Raw genomic sequence first — 9,878 nt, 5'->3', positions numbered from 1 at the left:
ATCACTGATGGTGGTATGTCAGCAAATCATACAGGAAGTGATGTCATTCAGGACTGTAAGTTATTACAGATAAGTGGTGAAACATTACAGCCAACATCTGTATCAGCAAATAGTGACACATTGGGGAAATTACTGCCAACAAGTGATGTCAGTCCTATTGCTGGAAGTAGCAACACACACCAGCCAACTCCAAAAACAACAAATGTCACATTGCTGACAACACCACAGCCAACAGTCAGTGCCAGAATACAGACAACAGTCCAGACAAGTAGTGCTACAGTGGAGAAAACACTGCGGACAAGAAGTGATGTCTATAACAACACACCTAAGACAACTCCACAGTTAACAGGCAGTGTCACACTTGTTTCAACTCATCAGACAACAAATGGTGACTGTCCTGTTCCTACAAATAACAACACACTACAGGCAATACCACAGGTAACAACTGGTGCTACAATGCAGACAATACCCCAGAGCACACTACAGGCAACACCAGAGACAATAAATGACATTACAATGCAGGCAATACCTGAGACAGTAAATGATGTCACATTGCAGACAACACACAGTGCCACATTACAGACCATACCAGAGACAATAAATAATGTTACAATGCATACAATACCACAGACAAGTGATGGCAGATTCATTGCTAAATGTTCTACCACAACCCATCAAACACTGATGCCAGAAACTAACAACATCAGACTGCTGATAACAAATAACACTTCAGCAGCTACATCAAAGACAGAAAGTTACCATGGTAACCCTCAAACCAACCCAGCAATGGAAAGTGGTGGAGTTACATTTCAAGTAATGCCACAGACAACTGTAGTACTGATCATACCAGAAATGACTAATAGTTCTTTAGTACAGCCAATATCCCATAATAAAAATGTTGTCACAATGCAGGTCACACCACAGACAACAAATGATGGCATGAGACAGGTCACACCACAGACAACAAATGGTGGCATGAGACAGGTCACACCACAGACAACACATGGTGGCATGATGCAGGCCATATCACCTACAAGAGGTAGTGCTACAATGCAGGTCACACCACAGACAAAAAACAATGCTACAATGCAGGTCACACCACAGACAAAAACCAGTGCTACAATGCAGGTCACACCACAGACAAAAAATGGTGCTACAATGCAGGTCACACCTCAGGCAGCAAATGGTCCCACAATGCAGGTCACACCACAGACAAAAAATGGTGCGACAATGCTGACTGAAGAACAAGCAACAAAGTATGTCCCATCACAGACATTACAACAAAGTGCAAATTCAATAACATCAACTCAATATCGCAACATAGCAAATGATATCCAATACAAGACACCACACAGTTCCCCAATACAGACGCCAACTACTAATCAGAAAGTGAAACCAGTATATGATGAAGGTGATACTGAATGCGACGATGTTGTTGTGTTAATACATACTACTAAAGTTGATGACTCTTCAAACAACAACAACAACAACAACGTTAAGGTCCCAAGTACTAGGAACATGGAATCATTACATGTATTCCTACGTAAAAATGTCTTCACAAAAGGGGTTGACCCACAGGAAATCTGTAAGAGTGCGTTAGCAGAAAGTATTAAAGAAATAGTAAAGTTCAAAAGTAACGCATTTCACAAAGGGAAAGATAAGCCTGAGATCCATGGGAATGAAACTGGGAAACCTGAGATACATGGGAATGAAACTGGGAAACCTGAGATACATGGGAATGAAACTTGGAAGTCCGAGATCCATGGCAATGAAATAATAAACATAGATAAGATCCATACAAAAGTGTCTGGGAAAAGAACTAGAGCTGAAGACAATGACGACATTTATATGTACAGTAGCAGTCCAAAGACAGTATTGAAAGATAGCAGCTGGTTGAAGAAAATGAAAGTGCATGAAATTTGGAGACCGAGCAGGGGGAAGAAAGTTAAGTGTAAAGATTGTGGCGCAACATTATGGACTAATAATATGATACGAAGTCATTCTATAATGCATACATACGAGAAAGCCTATGCAACTACGTGTTCTCTGTGTGGAAAACGTTGCAAAAATAGACCCGCTTTATTGGAGCATGAGAATGAACACCGTGTCCAGTTAAGAAAAAATCCTTATAAGTGTCGCATTTGTTTGGAAAGATTCAAAGTAAAAAAGAATCTTTTGAAGCATATAGGAAGACTACACAAACACGTCAAAGGTGATCACATATTATTTTGTGAAAAGGAAAGATTGGGTAAGGTCACCACAAATCATTCTCCTCAAAGTGGAAGTGTAATTTTGACTTCCGATGACCGGCCATATTTATGCAAAGCCTGCAAAAAGACTTTCAAAGTGAAAGCTCATTTATCGGAGCACGTTCAAGATGTGCATTACACTACACGGGCACACGAATGTCAATTCTGCGATAAAAGTTTCAGAAGACCAAGACCATTACAAGAGCATATGGAGTGTGAACACAAGGGCGTAAAATTACGTGTCGTAAATCGTAAACAAACGATAGAACGATCATGCAAGGGCACAGTAGATTATGATGAACGATCACGCGAAGTCGTAAAACTTGAAACTTTTCCGCAGTTCTCGGTAGCAGCTAATGAGATGGATACTGAGGGACAACATTATGATATGATTGAAGACATCAAGGAAGATTACTCGCAGACATGTTCACTGTGCGAAAAACGATGCAAAAATAAGTACAGTTTATCGAAGCATATGTACCGTGACCATTCAAGGATTAAACCTTTGAAATGTAGTGTGTGTATGCGGACATACGATACAAAAATACAGCTACGGAGACATATTCAGCGACAACACAAAGACCTCCACAATGATAAAAAATCAGGTGAAAAGGAAAGAAAGCTGGATAAAGTTGATACGAATCTTTCAGGAAATGCAATTTTGATGTCAGATGACCAACCATATTTGTGTGAAGTCTGTATGCGGACTTACAACACTAGAAAACAGTTGAAACAACATATCAGAAGACAACATAAGGACATTAAATGTGATGAGGTATCACAAGAAACTAAAAAAAAGTTGGATAAAAACATTTCTTCTCAAAAAGGAATCGTGTTGACACCAGATAACCAGCGACACGTGTGTACAATCTGCGAAAAAACATTCAAAAGAGGTGCTAATTTACGAGAACATGTTCGATTTGTGCATTTGTTAGTACGACCACACAAATGCCAATTGTGTCCTAAGGCATTCAGAAAACCATGTGAATTAAAATTACACATGAAACATAACCATGACAATGAACAATAAGTGATTTTCCGCCTCGTTGCAGATATCATAAGATATGCAAATATGCTTAGCAACAATGGTTGTCAAACGTGATCATGGACAAGCTTGAACTGGGTAATGTAATTTTCAGGGGTGAACAAATCCACTGGTCCTGGGTCCAGGACTAGCAATTTTTTTGGGCGGACTACACAAATTTTACCTTGTAGCACTAATTGTTTCAGCAGGACCACTGGAATTTTTAAGGCACTGGTCTGGGGACCACCAGTTCACAAAATGATTTGTTCACCCCTGATTTTGTATGATAAAATGTCATGGAAATCCCCACCAATGTAATCAAAGTGTTCTAGCAATGCCAAAAGACAATAGGCCATTCAAGACTGTAAATAGGCAACTAAGAATACAGCGCCCTCACTCAAATTTGGGTATCATCACCTCATAGTACTGGTTCATAAGAGCTTTGCCCCTTGCCTTGGTATTCTATAGAAGTGTAAATCAGGGATGTTTTTGTATTGTTAGGAAAGCAGCAGTACTCTATGATTAACCTATACCCTGTATACCCCCAAGGTACACACAGACAGGAAGTAGAGCAACCACCAAGGCAAATTGTTGAATGCGTATTGGAATGTCACAGAAGTTCAAGGCATTCATCAACCTTTACATAATAGTATAGTTCATTTTTAAAAAATAATTATTTCATTCAGAAAGAAACATAACTCATCAGTTTGTGCAACTTTTAGCAGACAACTACTGAGTGCAGCCATAATTTCTTTCTTTTTTTTGTTATAAGTTCATTAGGCAAATTAATCATTCATTAAAATTAATTGCAATAAATGGTTACGAAGTGATTTGTTTGTCATAATCTTATCTGCCATAAAATGGAATTGGATTGATTTGATTGGCTGTAAAGGTGAATGTTTGTCAAGAGTGATTTGATTGGCTGTAAAGTCGAAAAGTTGTTTGAGTCTTTTGATTGGCTATGAAGTTGAAAAATATTTTGGAGTGTTTTGATTGGCTGTAAAGTGGAAGTTTTTGGAGCATTTTGATTGGCTGTAAAATGGCAAAGTTGTGGTGAGTGTTTTGATTGGCTGTAAAGTTAAAAAGTTGCTAGGAGTGTTTTGATTGGCTGTTAAGTTCAAAGTTCATTTGGAGTGGTTGGCTGTAAAATTCAAAAGTTATTTCCAGTGGTTTAATTGGCCATAAATTGAAAAGTTGTCTGGTGTGGTTGGATTTGATGTATATGATATGAATTGGTTTGGTTTGACCAAAGTAAAAGTCAGAAATAAGGAGTGTGGTCTATTGTGGGTTAGTGTCAAAAGACGGTGCCTTGAATATCCCTTTGAGGACCACATGTTGGAAATAAGTGTCCTAAAGTAAACAACTTTATGAAATCTTTGGTTATATGTATAAATTATGTATATAAATTATTATTATATATATATATAATGAAAAATAACCAAAGATTACAAAAAGTTGTATAATATATATATATATATATAGTTTTGGTAGTACTGGAACTCTTTCTTGGGTGTAACCAGTACTACCAAAACTATTACGCTCTGCCACTGCGGTATAGAGCACTGTCTTAGCAGATTGATACTCACCGAGTTATATATATATATATATATATATATATATATATATATAATCTATATAAAGATGAGATTTGTAGTGCAAATAAGTATCAGTGTATCTACAATTATAAGGTACAATAAACTTTTCATCACAGATGGACTTGAGTGTGGCCATAACTTGAGTTTATAACTGTTTTACTTGAATCTCAATGTTTCGACTGGGCAGTCTTTTTCAAAGGCTAAAAAACAGGAGGGCAGGTAAAGTAAATATGTATAGTCATTCGGCAAGTGAAGAGAAACTTGATTAATATGAGTGGAATTATAAGTTTCAATTTACCCCCCCCCCCCTGCATCAGACGCCCTCTTTGCCGAAATGCAGGTCAAGTAGTAAAGGTTAAAGGTTATTGTAAATCTGTCAGATCTGGCATGTTGTGGTACAACATGGTAACATTTTGGCGGGTAATCTTTTGGTTTCCGCTTTACCTCGACTGTTGGCTTTAGCCGCTCTTATATCGTAATATTGTCATCCATGGTAATGTAGCAGTCAGTTTGAATCAAAATATCGATACATTTGACAGAAAAAAACTCGATAAATCTAGCAGATTCGAAGGAGTGGGTGAGTAAGTTTATATCACGTGATTTAAATGTCTCCATTCTCTATTTAGTTCATTCCATTCATGGTGAGGGGAGATGGTTCATTGATAATTGATGGTTGATACATTTGTTCCATATCATATTGACGGGACGGTTGATAGAAAACTTGTGTATATAGCCAATTCAGTCTTGTTAATGGGTTGTTGGTGGCCACTGCGGTCGGGGTTCGAACCCATTCATGGTTTGATGAAATCTGCCACGCTGAAGAGCGTCGTTCGGTTTGACTCTTGAACAGTGCAGGTACTCCGGTTTCCTTGCATTAACACTGAACCCATGAGGGATGGCCCTCACTGGACTTCTTGGGAGACAAGTGTTTATATATTAAAGAACTATCAAGTATAAATAAAGATTATTTATTTATTTATATAATTTATATTTTATTTAATGAAACTAAAATGTCATGAACACAATTAGTAAATATGTAGAAGTGTACGTCGGGTGGATCGAAGCACCCCATGCCCAGTAGTCCTGCGCTGCTTGTAGACGGAGTCCCTTCCTTCTCCAACCAAGGTGTTGAGCGAAACACGTGTACGCATCTAGCCGTCTGCAAGCAGGACTAAACTTCGAGTTGTATCGACGTGTGTATGTAAGTTGTGTGTGAGACGAGTTAATTAACTGCAATTTGCATATCAAAGCTGAGCATTGAAATCTCGGTACTGCTGGTACTTTCACTCCGCTTTCAAGGCTGTGTGATTTAGAATTGTAACACGAATGCACCGTAATATATTATATGCAATGCGTGCATATCGATTGTACGTATATGAAGACGAGAAGGTCGTGTTGATGATAACAGTAACACGCTCGTAATATTGTAAGTGCACGTGCATGGTTGCTGTTCAGTGCTAGTCTAAGTGCAGGAAGTGTGATCTAACTTCTAAGTCCATATGCACAAAGATTGTTACGTAATTTGTACAAAACAAAAACCGTTTGGAAAACAATGCCTATTCCGTAATCAGTACTTACAACTAAAAGCCTTTCAGATTGACTTGAATCGAAATCTAAGGGGTACACCATGTGATATGGGGGGGGGGGGAATCGTTGTTGGCAGTTGGAAAACAAATTTGCTTATCAACTCAAGCTAGAAAACATATGCTTCCACAGTATAATCTACCCCCCCCCCCCTCACCCAAAGAGACCCATAGATGTTGATGTCGGCTAATCGTTCATTGTTGTTTTACCTCAGTATTTTTGCTTGAATTCACCTTTGTGATACATGTTTACGTTTTTATCTGGATGTCCACCTCCAGCTGACATCTATATCGGATTTTAATGAGATTGAAACAAGGACTTTGCATACATTGATTGACATTGATTTTTCAATTAGGAAGCCATGATAAAATTGTTTTATAAATAAAAAATCCGAAATAAATATCCTATCCTTGTCCATAGGCTACATTGTTTATCTATTTATTAATACAAGTACTAACACATGCTTCATTTTTTTTCTTCGAATAGATCTGTCATGCCATCGAAGATTTGGTGACTGTGTTCTCCCATGTCTTGTAAGTATATATATACAACATACTAGCTGGACTAAGGAGACAGACACAGAACTTCATTCATTAGAGGGGAAATTTCCTTGGCTTAGTATCATACTTTGATGAAGTTCTGTTCCAACAACAATATCATGGACACTTCATACCCAGTTGGAATATTTGTAATTAGTGATCATGCTCATTTGGCACAGACACACGCAACAGGAAATGATGTCACTGATGGCGGTGTGTCTGCAAACCATAGTGATGTCATTGAGCAGGAAAAACCATCGCAGATAAGGAGTGGCGTCCACCCTGTTGCTATAACTAATAATACACCTCAGCCGACTCTACAGGCAACAGATGGTGGCACACCAAAGTCAACACCTCAGAGCAGCTGTGATGTACATCCTGTTGCTATAATTCACAGTGCACCACAGCCAACACCACAGACAATTAGTGCCACACCAAAGCCAACACCTCAGACCAGCTGTGATGTACATCCTGTTGCTATAAGTCACAGTGCACCACAGCCAACACCACAGACAATTAGTGCCACACCACAGCCAACACCTCAGACCAGCTGTGATGTACATCCTGTTGCTATAAGTAACAGTGCACCACAGCCAACACCACAGACAATTAGTGCCACACCACAGCCAACACCTCAGACCAGCTGTGATGTACATCCTGTTGCTATACGTCACAGTGCACCACTGCCAACACCACAGACAATTAGTGCCATAGTAGTTACAATGCAACCAACATCCCAGAGTAAACACGGCATCACAATGCAGGTCACACCACAGGCAGCAAATGGTCCCACAATGCAGGTCACACCACAGGCAGCAAATGGTCACACAATGCAAGCTCCACATGGTAGCCCAATGCAAGCTCCAAATTGTTACCCAATGCAAGCTCCATATGGTAAGGCAATGCAGGTTCTAAATCGTTACCCATTGCAGGGTACTTACCCAATGCAGGTTCTGAATGGTTATCCAATGCAGGGCCGTTATCCAATGCAGGGTCCATATAATTACACAATGCAGACTCCAAATGGGTTCCCAATGCAGCCTCCCCGAGGGTACCCAATGCAAGCTACATGTATGCCACAGACAACTTATCGTCCAGGAATGCAGTCAGTCCTACAGCCAACACCTATGGTTGATAACAAGAAATTACCTGTATGTGATGTACAATTGTCTCGAAAAACCAAAGAAATGATAGTTAATTCACCTAAGGATGTCTCCTCTGACCATAATTTACCTGTTAATTCACAAAATGCCAATAAAGATAAAATTACACCACAATCAAAGACAGGAAAACGAGTAAAAATAGTTGGAGGTAAAAATTCATTGCAGAATCCATCACCTGATTCTGACTCTGACGCTAACAATGACGCTCAGTGTACTGTCAAAAGACGTCGTTCAGCAAGATTGAGTAAAATGGCAGAGACATCCAAGACGCCTAGTACACTTCAAGAAGTGACATCGAAAAAAGGTACGGCAATGAAGAAAGGCACGACTACAAATGAAGACATGACTACAAAACAAAGTGTGACAATGAAAAAAGCCGTAACAACTAAAACTACGAATCAAGATGCGAGTATGAATAGGGGCATAACTATGAGTCAAGGTGTACCGACAATGAAAAAAGGTGCGACAACAGAAAGAGGCGTGACAGCGAAAAAAGGCAAGACTACGAATCATGACGCGAGTGTGAAACAGGACATAAATGCAATTAAAGACAATAACAACAATATTGAGTATGATGATGCTATACTGTTTATACACAAAGTTGGGGGCGCTTCTGAGACCAACAAAGAAGAAATGGAAAGTGTGACAAAAACTGAATCCCTACATGTATTGCTTTGTAAAAATGCATTCAGGGAAGGGATAGGCTTGGAAGAAATCTGTAAGAATGCATTGGAAGAAAGTAAAGAGATGGAACAGTTCAGTAGAAATACATTCCTGACAGGAACGGATATGGGTGAGATCCATGGAAATGTTGAACTTAGTATCGGAATTGAAGAGTTTCGCAAAAATATATCCCAGATAGGGATTGATATAGATGAGGTCTATACAACAGTGTCTGGAAAAAGTACCGGAATGGAAGAAATCAGTGATGACGTATATCAATACCGGAAAGGTACCGGAGTGAAAGATATCAATGATGGCGAATATCTGTACCGTAAAGGTACCGGAATGGTAGAGAGCAATGATGACGTTTATCAGTACCGGAATAGTATAAAGAAAACAGACACCAAGAAATTCTTGAGAGATATCGGAAGCACAAGGAAAAGGAAAACACGGGAAATTAAAAGAAATAGTGGGAGAACGGAAAAGATCAGGATTAAATGTAAAGATTGCGGTAAAGTGTTCAGGAGCAAATATAGGTTAGAAAGTCATAGCGTTATGCATAAATACGATGAAACATACGCAACGACATGCTCACAGTGTGGAAACCGATACAAAGATAAACGCGCTTTATCGCTTCATAAGCATCGTTCTCATTCGCCTATCAACCCTTTTAAATGTATAGTGTGTTTGCAGACTTTCAAAACAATAGTGCAACTTCAGAGACATATTCGTAAAAAACACAAAGACGTCAACAACGATAAAACATCGGTTAAAAATAAAAAATTGGGTGACGACAGTACACACCTTTCTTCTGAACAAAGAAATCTGGTTTTGACTTCGGATGACCGCCCATATTTATGTAAAATTTGCAAAAAATCTTTCAAAACTAAAAGTAATTTAAGTGAACATGTGCAATATGTTCATTTTTTGGTACGCCCACTGAAATGCCAATTCTGTGATCAAAGATTTACAAGACCAAGTAGGGTGAAACAACACATTCAGTTACAGCACAGTGCTGTAACATCACTCAAGGGTGTTGTAAATCGTAGACGTAAAAAAGA

The sequence above is a fragment of the Glandiceps talaboti genome, chromosome 19, assembly GCF_964340395.1.
Source record: "Glandiceps talaboti chromosome 19, keGlaTala1.1, whole genome shotgun sequence".
Classification (NCBI taxonomy): Eukaryota; Metazoa; Hemichordata; class Enteropneusta; family Spengelidae; genus Glandiceps; species Glandiceps talaboti.
This window is presented reverse-complemented; position numbering follows the sequence as displayed.